The sequence below is a fragment of the Hippoglossus hippoglossus genome, chromosome 7, assembly GCF_009819705.1.
Source record: "Hippoglossus hippoglossus isolate fHipHip1 chromosome 7, fHipHip1.pri, whole genome shotgun sequence".
Lineage (NCBI taxonomy): Eukaryota > Metazoa > Chordata > Actinopteri > Pleuronectiformes > Pleuronectidae > Hippoglossus > Hippoglossus hippoglossus.
The window spans coordinates 3,792,190-3,810,000 of NC_047157.1; the positions used below are offsets into that span (position 1 = coordinate 3,792,190).

At 45.7% G+C, this 17,811-nt stretch overlaps 1 long non-coding RNA gene across 1 annotated transcript in view; it reads left to right on the plus strand.

Moving 5' to 3' along the window:
- Positions 1-339: 339 nt before the first annotated feature.
- LOC117764808 overlaps positions 340-17,811 on the plus strand; it is a 20,069-nt gene continuing 2,597 nt past the window's right edge. The window contains exons 1-2 of the long non-coding RNA XR_004614448.1: positions 340-682; positions 1,230-1,453. This is a non-coding gene — a long non-coding RNA (uncharacterized LOC117764808). The remainder of the gene's footprint in view (positions 683-1,229; positions 1,454-17,811) is intronic.

The following is a 17,811-nucleotide window of genomic DNA, read 5'->3' on the forward strand; positions in this document are numbered from 1 at the left end:
GGAGGGTATAGCAAAGTAACGTGACACACCAAGAGTCGACTACAGAAATAAAAAGATACGTGCTAAAGAAGGGTAAATCGAGCTCAGACCAGAGTAATCAAACAGAGAGAATGATTGAAAGTGACTGCATCATCACCAGCAGCCTTCTTTGACACCCCTCTGCCTCACCTCCCAGTCTTCCCCGCCCTGCTCCTCCCACTCTCCCACCCACCCACTTTAACCCGGACACCCCCAGCAGCACTCGAGAGGCTATTTTTTGCCACGCTTCACTAAATAAGGTCGTGGAGCATGGCAACGCAGGCGGGCTGGTGGAAGGGTGCATGGCTCTGGTTCTTACCTTGGTATAAAAACCCTGGGATGGTGGGGGCTTCCTCTGATCCCGCTGAACCTCTCCCCTGTTCCCCCCAGTTGCAGTTCTCTCATTTCAACTTACTTTTAGTCTTTTTTTTCTATTACACTCAAACCGAAAAAACTAACATTAATGTCCAAACGCTGCCTTGCGAGCGGTGTCAGTTGACCTTTTGTTTTAAAACCTTTTAATTTTTTTTTTGGTGCCAACAGTTTGATGTCTAATTGCAATGTTTTGAAGTCTTCCCTTTGGAGGAAGCGTTCTCACCGACTCCTGGACAAGAAATCGAGAAAGTGGAATATGGGGGCAAAAGGACGAGAAAGACTTGAACGAGTAAGAGATAATTGCGATTTCTTTCAAAAGCTCCCAATTCTATCAATACAGCTTGTTGTTACCTACCACTTTTTAGATTTTTCTATAATTTCCTGCTTCCCCCACCTTTTAGCAATCTAAACTTAGTACCTCAAATCTTTATCTTTACCTCCCACCATGCTTTATCCAGTTTTTTTTTCTTTTCTTGCATCCATCACCCTTCCCTTCCCTCTCATGCCTCCATACATCTCTTACTCACTCTTTCATTCTCCCAGCCCCCTCCCTCCCTGCATCCCTCTTCCTGATTTGTCCTTCAGCTCTGTCAGCACTCACTATCTCGCTCCATCTCCTTCTCTGGCAGTCCGATCAGCTGTCTTCTTTCTAACTTTACATGGCCTGGTGTAGTTTGGAGGGATGGGCAGCTGCTGGCTGGCGCATCTCATTGCCCAGTCATCATTTCAAATCGAATCCTCTCAAACAAACCTCTATTTTTCCCACTATTTTTGCTCTCTTTTCTACCTGCACTGGGTCTTATATTTCCCCCCTCTTCCTTTTCCACCCCATCCAGCAACACAGAGAGAGAAAAAGACATTGCAAGTCCCGTGGCCCTCTTCTTTTCTCTCCTCTCCTCTCTTTTCACTGCTCCTCCTCCTCTCCTCCTCCTCCTCTTTTCCTCTCCGCATCCTTAAACTCTCCATCGCTGATTCAGCTCCGAGGGAAGAGAGAGCCTGCCTGCAGCGACCGCTTCACTCAGCATGGGCCACCATCCCTCGCTGGATCACCTTTACTACGGTAGGTGTGAAAGTGTCTATGTGCTTGTTTAGATGCTTGTAAAATATATTTTTTAGACAGTGTGTTTACTCACTGCATATTTGTCAACGTGTTTGTGTATGTAAGACTGTGCTTTGTCTGCTCATCTTCACACACTGTACAGATTTTTTTCTTAGCTACTCTTTTGGAAAGATTATGAGCTTGGGAGCTGATGAGCATTTTCAGTTTTTTTATTTTTTATACCCCACTCCTTGGTAGAAATGTTTTAGCATAGATTACATTGCCACGGCAGCCTGTGATCCCCACATTGACAGAGAGCCATCTCCACACATTCACATGAGGTTAAAAGGTTACGGGGTTACTCTGAGGTGTTTCTTTGGAGGGATTTCTAGGCGGCTAGTTTAACCATATTTATATTCATCGAAATAAAATATTTTTTAATACAAATGTTAGCTTACAGGAACCTATGCATCCTCTCTCTGTGCAAAGAATGAATTTGCACAGTGGAAGTACTGCAAGTTGTCGAATAAAGGGAGAAAAGTTAAGTTGTTAGCTCATATGTGCAGGCTGAATTTATTTGTAAATAAAGAGCATATAAACATACATGACACAGATAGTTGAGGCAATCCATATTCTCGTTTTTTCCAAATATGCTTTCATTAAAAAAACGTTTTTAGAAGCAGTTTGATTTTTTTCGTGAATCTGTCTTTGTGAACATTTTATTGCAGTTTCAGCAGCATTTATATAAATATATATATACATATATCTCACAATGTGAAATCTTTTCGTGTGGCCACAGCAGATCGTGGTGTGGGAGCACATGGTGTTGAACCAGTGCAGTCCTGCTCCGTGTGCTATATTTGAATGCAGGACAGGTGAGGTTTATCAGTAAAAACGCTACATGAGCATGTTCTTAATGTGCCCCCCGTGTTAAGCTCAGCGTCCATGGAGCCGTCCCACTGGGGCCTCAGCTCTATCTATAGACAGGACACATGTGTCACTCTCCAGAGAGGGAGAGGTTTAAAGTGGAAGCGAGGTTCTAAAAGTGTCGTGCATATGCTCCCATCCCTCTGTCTCTGTTGCCCTCCCCCCTCCCCCCCTCTCTCTTGCTGTCCAGGCTAATTTTACCCAGTTAGCAGATACCAGGGAGATCAGCGGTGGTCAGCTGTCTGTTCAAGCATCCGGAGCACTGACAGGCTTCATGGTGAATTGCTGAAGGTGGCGAGGTGTTGGGTGTCCCAACCCTGCTCTATAGGACACAGCAGGCATGGTTGTAGCAGTTATAGTAGACACGCAGCTGTTTGAAGGGTATCTGTCTGTCTAACCAGTGGGTGTGAAACGGTGTTAGTTTAACTGTAGAGAATACAAATGTTGAGAGTGAGCAGAAAAGAACAAGGTGGACACAGTTTTCTGTTTCTAAGTGGTTTATGCCTTTTCATTATTACACTCTTTTGTAGGGATTACAAAAATCTTGCCAGACGTTTGGCAAATTCCATCCATTTCCTGTGAGGCTGTGTATAGCCGTGCAGTGCGGGTGCATATTACATACTGTCCTTACCTTGCAGTCTACAGCAGTTGTCTATTTCCCTCTGGAGAGTTTGAATTCCTGCCTGCAATATTGTGAGGATGGTGGCACAGAGGCCAGAGTGGACTGACAACTTAAGTCTTTGGTAATGTGTCTACTGCCGGGCTGGAATGTGTCCGTGTGCTGGCACGTGTGCACACGTGCAAACCCCTCCTCGTTCACCAGCCCCCGCCGGTGATTTACGAAAACCTTCGTTCCGTCTCTGGGAGAGAAAAGAAGGGAGGATTGAGAGAGAGAGAGGAGAAGACGAGTGTGATTTATGGAAGAGACTTTTAGTTTAATTACTGGGCGGGCAGAGCTGATGTGCGCAGCCCCCATGGCACTGGTTACACAGTGGTAGGAACACACAAAGGGGCTATTTGAGGGGCCTACAGCGGATGACATATTCACATTGGTTTAGTGGATACAGTTGATACACTCAGAAAACAAGAGTCAATTCATATAGCGGGGAACAGCCACATGCAGTACCTGTGCAGCGGACTTAAGTGGATTTGTGCAAATACAAGTGGAAAAAAATATAGAAACACGTGTCTCTGTCCACTGAATATAAGAAGAAAATAGACTGTTAATAATAGTTATGTAGAGATGATTGTGCTGTGTCAACAGTCCAGTCTCAGCATGAGCTTTCATGGAGATTTGATCAGATGCACGAGTCGTTCAAGGTGAAATGTTGTCAGCCAAAGACAAAAAGACTGAGTAGAAAAAGACTGATATTGCAGTTTGGCAGTGCTTCCAGGAGCAGTGCATGCTGGGGTGTCAACTGAGTGTGTGTCCCCCTTTCGTTTTTACCCTCTAAAGTTCAGAATCTCTGTTTATTTATCAAAACTGATAATAGCCTCATAATAGTAGCACCAGATATTTGAAGGGGAAGCCCAGTTGGAAAATTGTGTCACGGTAACAGCTGGTCACTCTATTCAAACACACACACACATGCAGCGTGCACAAAGAGAGACGCACACTCCCAATAACCCTTATATGCTTCCTGCTGCTTCCACCATAGGTTTCCTTAACGCCTCCCTCAGAGCCTTCATTAGATGCCTGACGTTAGCAATGGTTCAATTCATTAAAAGCACAACTCAGCCTTTGTGCATTTGCCTATAAATTGGTATTGATCCCTGAGAGGACAGGGTGGGGGGAGGAGTGGAGACAGCAGAGGAGGGCGAGGAGGTGTGTGTCAGTGTGCGTGTGTGCGTGTGTGTGCGTGTGTGTGTGTTTGTGTGTGTGTATTAGGGGGGTGCCGTTGCTCGTGGATCAGGGACTGAGGCTAATGGGAGGGGGCAGTGGGGTCTCAGATGGATGGGGTTCACTCAAGCAACAAGGGCAATTGAAGACACATACAAACACACACATACACACACATACTCAAGCACACATGCTAAGAACGCTGACATACATTTACAGACTGACAGAAGTGCACGCTGTGTGTCACACACACACACACACACACATCCATGCACATTCCTTTAGTCTGCTCTGCTTTCCCCCTCACACCTGTCCTCGTGCCACGCCGACCTCATCATCACCACCGTCTGCTCAGCATGGAGCTGTAACGTCACTGTAGTGTGATGGAGGGAGAAGTGGGGGTGAGAGACTGGTGTGGAGTGTGCGAGCAGGAGAGAAAGAGAGAGAGAGAGAGACAATAAGAGCACATGCTATAAAGAGGGGAGTGGGCAGTCAAGAGGAGACCGCATAGTGTGGTCGCCTACAGACTGCATGGTACAGAGTGTGTGAGAAAGAGAGGGCAAGAGATGAAAGGCACAGAGAGAGAGAGAAAAGAAAAAAGAGAAATTGCTGTCAGTAGCGGAGTACCAGTGGGACCAGTGGCAGTGTGCCGGACTAAAAGTTTTCAGTGTGTGGAAGACGGAAAGAATAAGGAGTGGAGAGAGAGGGAGAGAGAGAGAGAGAGAGAGAGAGAGAGAGAGAGAGAGAGAATCAGAGTGAGGATGTTAAAGAGCTAGATAGTGGCCAAACACACAGAGAGAGAGAGAGAGAGAGAGAGAGAGAGAGAGAGAGAGAGAGAGAGAGAGAGAGAGAGAGAGAGAGACTGCAGAGGCAGCACCTGGGACACAGACTGAGAGAAGAGAGAGCGAAGCACTTCTTCTCTCCTTTTTCTTCTTTATTGCTTCACTCTTTGGTGCATCGGCCCAGCTCAAGCAGGGGAGGAGGGTGAGGAGGAGGAGGAGGAGGGAGAGTTAGGGAGAAAGATGAGGGGAGGGGGGTCTCGAAGCCAACATCTGCCCGTGTAGGTAAGTGCAACATCTCCCTTGTTTCCCTTCATCCCCATCACCCTGCCACCCCCACCTAACGCCCTCCCCACGCTCACTCCACCGCCGCAGCTGCGCCTCTGAGCTTGACACTCAAGGTGAACCGCGTGCCGGGCGTCTGCATGTGTCTGTGAGAAGCTGCTCCATGATGTACAGTATGTCATGGAAGGGCGGGCACGTGGTCACCAGACAGTGGAGTCACACTGTAGTACTGCAGCTTTTTTAAAAATCTGTTCTTTCAGGCTGGGGAAAGATGGGCAAATTAATGTAATGAGTGAAATCTGACTTTTAATAGTGGGGCTTCTTCTTAGTGACAAGGTGGTAGCAGAGGGTAAATGAATCGGCGTGACCTCTGCGCTTGAATTTGTCAAAACTCCAGTTTTCTTAATGATGGGAAGCTCATCTTTAAAGCAGCGAGAAAAGTTGTTATAAGTGTAATAACAGGCCTTTCAGCGTGTATTTGTATTCACTTTTTTTTTATTCCTAAGTTTTTACATTTACATATCTGTGTGAAGTTAATCTTCTGACCGAAGCAGTTATGTTCATTCAGTCAGTGTGGATCCTGATTCAACATTTTTTCCTCTCCATTGAGTGTTGGGTGTATTTTTTTTGTGGGGGGAGGTGGAAAAGGTGGGGGCCCTGATGCGCCACCAAGGACAGTGGCCGGCTTGGGGGACATACTTCTTTATATGCCCATATGAACAAGAGCAACTATGGAATGTAAAGAAGTATGTATCCCAGGTTGGGAAAATTTACAGCGCCGCATCCGAGTGAAAGTTAACTTAACTGAGACTGCAAGCGGAATCGAATCATGTGGAAACTCATTGGAGAAGATGTGTGTATGTTGTGTCCCAGGTATTCTATATGCAAAGCTAATGCACGTGTGCCATGTGTGTGTGTGTGTGTTCACGCACATTTCCTGCCCTGGCGTGGCCCGGTTAAGACCAGTCAGCTCGGTGCTGCAGAGAGATGCACACTGTAGAAAAACTGTAGATGCAGCGGCAAGTCTCCAGTCAGCAGTTTCCACTCGGCCGCAATAGATTTTTGGATATCGCTTTCACTCTGTTCTTTTGAGTTCATTTGCGGAAAAGCGGAAATATTTTCCACAACGCTCTCAAGAACACCTTCCGCTTTCTTTTTAATACTTTTAGCGTTCATCAGGCCTTTGGATTGGGTGGTGTGAATCTGATAATGCTACAGTAATACACACACTACACGAACACACACACACGCAGGCCACAGACAGACAGCAGTTTCCAGTAAATGGTGCAGTGATTAAATGCTTGCTAATGGATAGCATGATCCGAGAGCATGGTCAGAAAGAGGAAGAAGCGGAGACTGGCTGCAGGACTCCAATAGATTACTCGACTTAGACGCCTTGCTGTGGTCACACTGTCTGCACACTGTCTGCACCTGAGGCCAACGTTATATTTAACAGTGCAATTTTTTGTTTGAGGGTTATTAAATCTTTATCAATGGGAGCGAGTTTAAGCGTGAAAGGGGAAGAGAGAGTGGGGAAGACAGGCGGCAAAGGGTCAGGTCAGAATCGCTGCAGGTGGACTTCACCCGACTTATGTCACTTTAGTTTTTATTCACAAAAAATCTTCCCACTTGTTTACAAATCTTGTTTACTAATCTGTCTAAAGCCATTCGTGTCACTTATTATGTGATTGTGTGTGGACAACCCAATACTTACAAAATCCTCAGCGGTGTCTGGAAGTTTACATCTTATGGCATTTGCTAGACGGCTAAGGGAAGGGGAAAGTGACAGGAAGAAATGGGAAGCAAGAATAAGAAAATGACTTATGACGACGGGTCTGAGTCAAACCCACAATGTCAGGCTGCGTGGGATCTGTCGCAGCCTGCTGAGCCAGCAGAAAGCAGGGGTATCTCTTTGTTTTCTTCCAGACTCAGGCATGCTAATTCTTTAGCTCTGATTAGGTACGTATGGTAAGTGCACATGTACTGGAACAATGACTAATCCAGGTGTGGTTTGGGAGCAGGTATAACAACCGTGTCAGGTTTTAGCGTATGTATTTTGGCCTACTTTGTATATAAATACTGTATGTGACCTAGTTAGGGATTACCTGTCCCTGTTTAGGTGTTATTTGGGCCAGTTTCAGTGCGGTAATTTGGTGTACACCCCAGGGTGTGTTGACTGTGTGTCAGCTGCTGGGCTGACAGGGACCTGCAGCTGGTTAATATTTCCTGCCAATCTTACAGTATGAGAAAAAAAAATAGTTGACTGGGGACCATGAACAAGGAGAAGTGCTTTGTGCCAAGCAGAATTGTTTCACATTACAATAATACACAGCCAGTTTTGCTCCAAATCTAATGAACCATCGATATGAGAGACGCTTCTGATGTCAAGCAGCCGCAGACGAAGAGGCTACTGAGATAGGCCGGGTGTGAAAAATGCACGTTTCAGCGGGGGACATATTCATTAAGCCCCCACGACCCACCCCCAAAGCATATAGTGTGTGTGTTTGTGAGTGGGTGAGTGTGTTTTTATGTTGGAGGGATTTATTGCTGTGATTTGTAAGAGCCAGAAGGAAAGGTCGTCGTACTGTGGGAGAATTCAAAGATAGAAGGGCACAGTGCGGAGGGTTAGAGGGGTGGAGTGGGTGGGGGGGCGAGTGAGTGGGTGACAAAAGGGAAACGAATGAGCGGCGCAGACGGGAGTGGGGATCGCGAGCCGAGGGAGTCGTGCCGAGTGAGCGTGTGAGATGAGGCGAGAGAGAGAGAGGCTGGATTGATGATGGTGTTCACCGCTGGTGTGCACGCGCATGTGTGTGTATATATATATATATATATATATATATAACGTATATATATGTGTGTGTATGTTCGGGGGGTGGGTGGGTGGGTGGGTATTGTTCTGTCACTTTGCCTGTGTCAGCAGGTGGAAGCTCTCATCAGGACATTAAATATGCAACAATGCTGACTGCGGCACCGTGCTGAGACAGCCAAAGCCGGACGACTGGGGGAGGGCCCACTAAAAGTAAACCAGCGGCACCGCTTTGACTCGTACCGCACAAGACATCCATCCTTACACACACACACACACTTGGAGACCTCCAGCTTCTTCTTAGGGCTTTCCCTGACCCTCTCCGCCTGCTCTCCTAGGCTGACTGGTAAAGCTGACTGACTTAACGGCTGACTGACTGGCTGGTTGACTGGCTGCCCCCATCTGGGAGTCCGCACAAGGGCAAAAGCAAAGCTAGTAATCCACGGGCCCAGTGAGGGATTAGCAGTAGTTACACATAGATCAGTCATGCAGAACATTGACTGTAACGTGAATGTGTGAGTTTAATGCAAAAATCGACAGTCCAGCTGACTGTACGTGCTGTATGTGTGAGCGTTGGATTCACCTCTGTGTGCCGGCACTGATAAAGCACAAAGGTCAATCAACCTCACTGTCATGAGCGATTTCAGATGCACTGTTTCCAAACCCAGCAGAGGCCCTGTGCATAAAACTCACAAGTCAAAGTCTCAAACTGTGTGTAAGGGAGCCTCTGATTTATTTAATTCTCAAACAGTAGAATTTTATGGATGCTCCTCAGTTCTGCTCCCACAGTTTGGCCATAAATAAAACCTTAATCATATGTTTGCACATCGCGCTCCACCTGCAATAAAAGGAAACATTCCCCTGCAATTTTGTTGCATTCGGCGAGAGTCTTCGCTGACGCCAAGGCATCTGTCCTAACATGCGATCACTATGCACGGCTGTGGCTGCTTATAGCACCAATATCAATAATTAATCACATGTACCTGTACCAGTGACATCTCATCATTACACATCAGACAGGTAATTCATGATTTTGTGCACGTTGCTTACATCGAAACACATATGTAAAAAAACCTAACGCATGTACTCTTGGCAGGTTGTGTATGGGATATAGCACATTAGACGCCCTGTACAGATAAGGAGAACTGTTTGAAACTTCAGGATGGCATTATAGAAATAGAAATAGAAGGAGAAGTGGGCAGTTTCGAGCAGCAAAGAGTATATGTTTCTGACCGTGAAGTCCCGTAGAGACGGACACATTAAAAAAAGTACAAAAGTAAAAATTTGTTGGTTAAAAAATCGGAGAAAAAACTGTTTTAATGATTACTTGTAAGTGGGGTGTTATTTAAATGGTAAAGGAAACAAAAACAATACAGTGTTCGGTTTGTGAAAAGGAAAGGAGAGATTTGCAGTTTGCACGGGAGAGTTTATTCTCTTTACTGTGCACAAAACATACACTGCGTACTTGTATTGTGTGTGTGTGTGGGGGGGGGGGGGGAGGAGATGGTATGTGCAGGAAGGAAGGATAGGATGAGATTGTAAAGTTCAGCTGTTTTTATATTAAGTGTCAGACTTTATTGTCAGGATCTTTTCATTTTTTTCATTTCTCTTTTAATCATGTTTATAGTAAGTGTGCCTCGGCAGCAATCTGCAGAATATAGCAGAGGTAAAGAGTAATGGAAGTTGAAACAGATGTGGCGGAGTGGTAATGTATGTGTCGTCTCGCCCTGATACAAGGACACAGACTCGGTCTATTATATCCTCTTCTATGTTTATGTCTCGAAAGCGAATCTCGGGGGGGTGTAGATCTGAACCCCCCCCAAAGTCATTCCTCAAACAATAGGCGCGCACATAAAATACACACACAGATTGCGTCACTTGTACTGGTGTAATGTAAATTAAATGCGTATACAGACAAGCAAACAATCGGTGGGTCGCAATAGAACAAATACATTATTTACCATCGACGCCAGCACTGCTAGCCACAGTATTGATTTATCCTGCTGTTTATGTTCTATTTTCTAATATGTACACATTACATGGAGATAATGTATCTGTACTGAGAGCAGCAGCTCACTGATTTGTTTCCCGCACTGTAGAAGCAGCTTTTATTTGTAGTATCAGCGATGAGCTGAAGCCAAAGTAAATGTGTAATTTCACAGTTTACATGGGCAAACTGCTCATGCACTCAGTCATTACAGGAGCGTGCTAAAGTAGACACTGAGCTTATTAGAGAAGTGCCGTGCAGTGGATGTGTCTGAATCCATGGCTAACAAATTACTCTCGATGAAAAAAGACTGATGACAACAGATGAAAGTAAAAAAAGAGATAAGGCACTGATAATAAATGGCCTCAGAAACCCTTAATGAATTTCTCATAATTATCAGCCTTAAAAGTCAATTAGTTAATTGGCTCAGTGTTTTAATGTGAGAATGATGGTGCATCAGCTCAATGAGAAGCTGAGAGTCGATTGAGAAAACATCCGGCATGATCAGAAACCAAATTACTGTTTATCATTCAGTGATTAAGTCATCCATTTTCTGTGAATGGGTCAGAGCCGAATCATCCTGCTGTAGACACACACACACACACACACACACACACACACACACACACACACACACACACACACACACACAGACACACACAGTGTGCCTCCAAAAAGCCGATCAGTCCCTGCGCCGGGACAGGGATCAATGTTGAGGTAATTTGTTTCAATCAATTAAACAGACATCTGCTTGAATTAGACTCCAATAGACTGCAAAAAGCCCAGCCTCTTCCTATCCGCCTGTGTTTATGTGTGTGTGCACGCACATTTGTGTGCGTATGTGTCTCTTGTGCGGTCACAAAAAAATAGAGAGCACACACCAAAGCCACAAACAAATTGATAAAAGCCAAAGAATCTCACATTCCAGCAGTGTGTAATTGATTATAGCATCATACATATAAAAAAAATGTTTTGCCCAAAACGTTCAGTCTTCACATCTGGAGTGAGCGGTGCCACAGGCAGCTTCTGCACTTGTTTATTGTTTATGGTACAGACGTGGGGGTGGGGCGATAAAAGACAGTTGTATTAGCCCGAGTCTAATTTAATGGTTCCCACCAGGATTCTCTGTACATCAAGTGATGTTGCTGACACCGGAGCCTGTACGTCGCTGTGCGATATGAGGAGAGAGGGTCCGCTCCCTCCAAATGAACATGCAGGATAATTGTTATGCAGCGAAGCTGTGAAGCAGAGGGAAGTAATTAAAGGAACAAGGGCACTGTGATGGTGGTGGGCCGCATCCCCCTCCTCTACCTCCCCACTGCTACTACTACTCCCCGCTCGCTAGAGATTACACACACACACACACACACACACACACACACACACACACGCACATTTTCCCATGCAGGTTCCCCTTACATTGACACCCTCATAATTACTGCCTGGGTTTACAGTCATCCTAATATTGTAATTACACTCTGTCTGTGTTTATAAGGTCATAACATGTACAATTTTACGACACAGTAATTGTTAGTTGACCAAAGAAACGAGAGAAAAGGCGCCTCCTCCTCTAATTGTTTCTTCTGATGACAACACATATTCTGTGCTCCCCAAAATAAACACTCCATTGTTTTCAATTAGTACAAAGTACATACAGGCTGTAGAATATACAGTACCTATCACAGCCTTTCATTATGTGGCCGCCACCTTCGAGCACATGCACCAGTGCAGGGTTTCAGAGATATATTGCCTAGAGAGGCATCTCAGGCAAAATATAAAGTAGGGTTCAGTGGTATAATTTGGAATATAATGTATTCCTGGGCACATTGTTACTTCCATTACTGGTTATAGGAATGGTGAATGAAGACTGGGTGACAGAGGGGTTTTCAGTGCTAAGCAGAGCAGGACGAGCCGAGAGCTGAAACCGGCCCTGAAAATGTAGTTGTATCTGTTTGTGTTTCCGTGTGAAATTTGCTTTTTTAGAATTAGTGTTTAAAGCTAAAAATATAGCTTATTCGTCTCATCAGGACTGTGTGGTTGTGCATCGATCAGATCTGAATGGCAACATAAGGTGACAACTCTGTGATTCAAATGTTGCTGAATTCTGATTGGTGCGAAGAAACGTCTTTTTAAACCAAAGAAAATAAACACAAATGTAACTTTAGCAGTTGTTTGAACCACTTTAAATCATAGTGACCTAAATAAAGGCTTTCAGGAAAACAAGTGTAAAGTTAACAAAAATGACAGAATTCCCATTGATGTACGAAGGTGGTGTTTGAGTCGCTGCGTTACCTTTTCAGCCCGGCAGCAGCACCATGACACTTCCTCTTAGATCACCAGAAAGTTGACTTTTAAAATGTTTTTAATGTAATGACTCAAGCTGAATTTTCCCTTCGTTTGGTGCTAATTAACAATAGATAGCAACTAAGCTGGTGAACATATTTGTCGTGACCTGACATCAGTGTGAGCATGTAGGCATGCTGGTGTTAGCGTTTGGCTCAAAGCACCTTACCTCAGCTTATTTTTGCAGCTCAAGTTTCATGTGATGCATTTTTGTCTATAATTTCTGTGCACATACAAGAATGTGTGTTCCCTCATTTACCTGCTTATTCTCACGTCCCCTGCCAATGTGGGGCCTCGTGCCCACGTCTCCCCTCAGTCTACTGGAGGAGGAGAGTAATTAGGAGCAGCATGCAGAGTATCGGGGAGTTGTTCAACCAGCCTGCTACAGGCAGGGATACAGGGCCGGTGGAGGAGGAACACGAGTGGAGCCGCCAGCAAAGCAACAAAAGCAGCTGTGGCCTGTCAGCCGGTAAAAAATGAGCCGGTCAATTGGTGAGTCTGTCAGTCAAACAACAGATCAACGAGTCAGGGATGGGCTGTGATCAAGCCCCCTGCCCCCCTGCCCCTCCTGTAAGTATATATATATATACTTATAAGAAGAGGAGAGTCAGAACAGGGTTAGTTAACATTCCTCTGTCATCACCTCACAGCTTAGAACCTGTGTTATTGAAGAGGGGGAAAAAGGAGACAGAGAAGAAGGGTTGGAAGAGGTAAAGGACAAAAGAGTGAATGGTAGACTGGAAGCGGCGCTGGTGTAAAGGCTACGATAGTACTCAGAAATGTGTGTGCGAGGTGGAGGGGGGGGCATGTCTAACAAGAAATGGCCAGGAACAAATGATCATTAGACAAAGTAAAAGAGGGGCAAAGAGGAAGAGTGTGGGATCGTAATGAACATGAATTACACAGGGAGAGAGAGAGAGAGAGTCTGTCGGCGAAAGTAAATCTCCCACACCCATAAAGAGTTATGCGTTGTGATCTGTTCCACCGATCGTTGTGTGCTTTGAGATAATTGCTTCCATTTTGTTGCACAGAGACTATTACAGTATATGATAGCCGGATTACCATCTGTAACACTGGGCTTTACACAGCCGCAGTAGTGCTGTATCAGCAGCAGGGCTACTGTAGAAACTATAGGTTTGAGTGAGCAGCGTGAGTGGGCTGTGTATTGGCCTGAGGCTGTTGTAGTGGTTATGGTCCCCTTTTGGCAGAATTCCACCCAGCCAAGTGAAAACATTTTTCCCAGTCACATCCAGCGACATGAGCACATCACCTTGATTGAATCAAATCACGTCCCTGGTCTGAAAAGTACCGGCAGTGGCACCAAGTAGCTCTCCAGAGTGGTAATTGTGTCCTATAGACTAGAGTTTTCTTTTTTATTGCCTTATGTCTTTAAAAACAACAGTGGGCTATCCTCAAACATCTTATCTGAAGAGAGTGACTCCTCGCCACTCCTGCATGTCGTTACCTTTGAAAGAGAAAGTACGGAGAAAGTGCAAAGATGGAGAGGAGGAAACGCCACAAAACAGACAAAACATGGACTTCGGCAAAGGTATTTGTTTGTGCAGTGGTAAAAAAATTCTGATTGGTTGCATTAACCAGGAAGTCGTGTTGGTCACATAAGTCAATACATTTCTGTGTTGCATCATGTTGGTGGAGTATGGCTCTGTCAGAGCTGAGCCGCTTTCATGTGTCTCCAGTGGTCAGTCTGTGGCTGTGGCAGGGAGAGATGGACAGTGACTGACAAAGAGAGAGGGAGAGGAGGGAAAGAGGAAGAGAGCCTCCTGGACTCTTGTGGTTTTGTTATGGGAATAATAAGGCTGCAGGGCAGTCAGGTTCAGCCACAAGGTCGCTTGAGGAGGAGGGGAGGATGTAGGGAGAAGGGACAGGGGAGACGTGAAAAAAAAAAGAATATTAAAAAAATATTCTCTTGGAAAGTTTGAAAATCACAGTAGAGAAAAAGTATAAAGATCTGTCAGTGTACCTACTGAGCAGGAAATGGTTTTAGAGCTTCTTCAATAAAAACATTTAGCGTCCATGAACCAGGGAAAGGTGCAGGCAATGAGCTTTTCACCAGTGGAGAAGCAAACACGTACTTTTCTTGTGTGCTTATGTTTAACTGGAGCCAAATGATTTGTCTCTGAACAGCTGATAAGAAAATCATTAAAGAGCCCTCATTGTAGTTTAGGCTTCATCTTACCCCTTTGTCTTCATCCAGCGTAAACTTCATTTTGCCTTTAAGCCGAAAAGCTTTGTTGACTCACTTTAATCACACTTACCCGTCCTGACGCATACGTCTTCACGCAAGCGGCTGAGAATCTGATCTGCCACAGATCCTAATCTAGATGGCTCTAACTAGCTCGGGCCTCTTTCGATCCCCTAAACAGAGCAGCTGTAATGAAGCCTCTCACTCTCTGCGTGCCAGTAGAGCGGCCGCCGTTCGGACTTAAACTGTGTTGGACCTTTTTTTTGTTTTCTCGACAGAGCAAATATCAAGCACACCTCTGTGGCCCTGCTGCAGCCTGTAATGAATGCGTAGCTAAAATAGCAAAGTTTGGCATCAGTGGAGGTGGTTCGTTAAGGGAGGTGGGTGGACTTAAAAGAATGCAACGGGGTGGTGGGGGGTATTACAGCATGCTCAGAATGATGTCAGCCTGCATAGGTAGGTGGGGGGGGGCAGAAAGGTGAAGACAGGAGGTGGCTCTACTGCGGTTTGGCAGCCGCTGCATGTGGATCAAGTGCAGATGACGTCTTCACTTCTTTGAAGCCATTCAAAGAGTTCCTTTAAAATAAAAAGAACATGCACATGGTAAATTGTTTCATTTAGCTTCAGCGGTGCCCTTCCTTCTCTTAATCTGAGCTCCTCTCACTTGAGCAACTGAAGCTTTTCCCATCATTCCTTTTCTATCCGAGCTGTCTCCGTTTATCTCCCTTTGTTCTGTGTTGCCAACAAGTTTAGTGACAGCCCTGCGTGCAGGACTTAGCGGCTGGCGTTTTTTTTTTACATCCTTATGTGAGTTTATGAGCAGATAATTAGCACTACTGGCTGTCCCCGGATTCTTAAACGCTGCTTCTTTCTCATTTTAGAAGCTACATCTCCGCATTTTCTATCACCTAAAATGACATGCAGCAGTGCCGGCTCAGATCAGATCTTTCCCGTGCACGTTGCCATGTTTTTTTTTATCTCATTACAACTACTGATGGTGTGTCACTGTACTGAGGACAGGTCCGAGGTGCAGTTAAGGCTGGTTAAACAATTCATGCACATGTAGCGGGCAGGTGGTCTACTTGCTGCAGTGTTCCAGTCCGGTGAATTTATATTTGGTGGAATTACTCAATAAAGTGTCACTATCCTCTTTACATTAATGTGTTAACAGTCTAAGAAAAGACAAAGTCCCCAAGAGTCCAGTAAGGTTACAGTGATGGAGGATAAAGACCTTGATTTTTTTGTTTTGTGGCGTTGTGGTGGTTTACAGAGAAAGGTGGCGACAGAGTGTGTGTGAGAGAAGGGGATTTAATTAAATATATCATCTAAATAGGTATTGATCGTCTTAAGGGTGTTGCCGTTAGATTAAAAGGTTAAAGAATAAAACCGCTTTGAGGATTAAATCATTGTGAGGTAAAATCAACAGCGGAGGGAGATAAACACTGCAATAATCACAAAGTATGCACGCTGCGGACACACTTGATAATGATATCCTATAGAGACATTAAAGATCCCGTCAAGAACAACATTTAGCAACTGTAATCAAAGCTGGTCATGGTATTTTAAACAAATCAGCCCTGAAGATAGTTCAGCGTGGATGGAATATGGGCACAAGGTCAACTAGGTACCCCCTCCTCATGTTTATGTGTGTGGAGATACTGTCAAAGTTGCTTCCCAGTATGGACGTACACTTTAGAGATACCATCATCTCACACCACAGTAACCCTGAAAGGGCTGCCGGCCGATAAAGAAAGAGATCAGCACCGCAACGTATGGTAGCCGCTCTGTATGGCACCCGAACTGAGCAGCCGCGCAAGGTCAGGGAGCGTTTTTATCCAACAGACGTGTTTTATCTTGAGGAGAGAGTAAGGGAGCGAGGAAGTGGCTGAGCAGAGGATAAAGGGTCCTGTTACACTCCTGTCTCCCTCTCTGATCAACCAATCAGGCGCGGGTATAGCGCTGAGTCAGCCGCTGCCGGTGCTGCTCACGCAGCCGGTCCTGCTCACGTCCGAATGCAGGGGGGGGAGGAGGGGCCACTGGTGGAAGAGGAGCCAGCCCAGCCGGTGTCTGCAGTGGACTGCAGCAGCACCGCTAACCTCATGACAAGGGGCTTGCGACGGAGAGAGGGGGGCCGAGCCTCCAGCCCATTAAGGGCCGAGTCTCAGTCCTGGAGTTACAGTCTGCTCTCTGATGGACTTTTATTTTACACCACTTCAGAAATTCTCATCACAGTCCTGTAAATATTAGATCCACCCTAAATGTCTGCGTTCAGTTTGATACATCCCACTTTTCCCTTTGCCTGTAGTCGGTGGGTAATTAACAGGAATACAGCCAGCCACAGAAGATAAAGTTTACAGCCTGACCACAGGTCAACTTGTTTCATTACTGTAGTGCGCCTTGCATTAAGCTAATTACCAAATGGCAAACATCTTCATCAGACATGCACAGGGGCCTTCATTAGGATGGTTTGTCTAAATCTGCCTAATTTAAATGCTGCATTACAGAAGATTATCACAGTTTTAAGTGGATTTTAATGGTTATTTTGTCATAGCATCGTCAAGAGTTTTTGTCCTGGGGATGATGACGTGACAGGAAGTGAAGCTCTCAGAGGTTTCCGGGCCTGGCCCTCATACGTTTGCACCGCCAGATGGAGAGACCGTCACTAGAAGCCACTTGCTAGGGAGAGAGAGGGAGAGCTCAGGGGAGTAGTCGGAGCCTGGTCAGTGAGAGAAGAGGCTGAGTAAGTGATGGCGGCGACGGCGCGTTGTATTAGCGCGGCCCCGCTGTCGGGCCATACATCTAAAATGAAAATATCACGGTGAGCGAGAGTGACAGATACTGCTGCGGGACTGGTTTCAAAGGGTCACTCCACCTGGTGGGGGCCGCACATAGAGATAGGCTGGCAGCTGCTCTGTAACACCACCTGTACTGCGCAAGTGTCCCCCAGGGGCCACGTCACCCCCCCACTGACCTTCCCTACTATGACTCCCTGACTGCCTATACCACTATGTCTCTCCCTCCCTCTCTGCCAGCGTCCAGCTGTCCCTAACCCTCTCCTCTTCTCCCCCGTTTCCAATATAAGGGCAGGAATGCAGCGGACAGCACAGTCCCAGAATAGACAAGTAGACGGCCTATCTCCAACCTGATACAGGGGCACCCAACAGTAGCACCCACACACATGCAGCACCATGACCTACATACAATCCTCC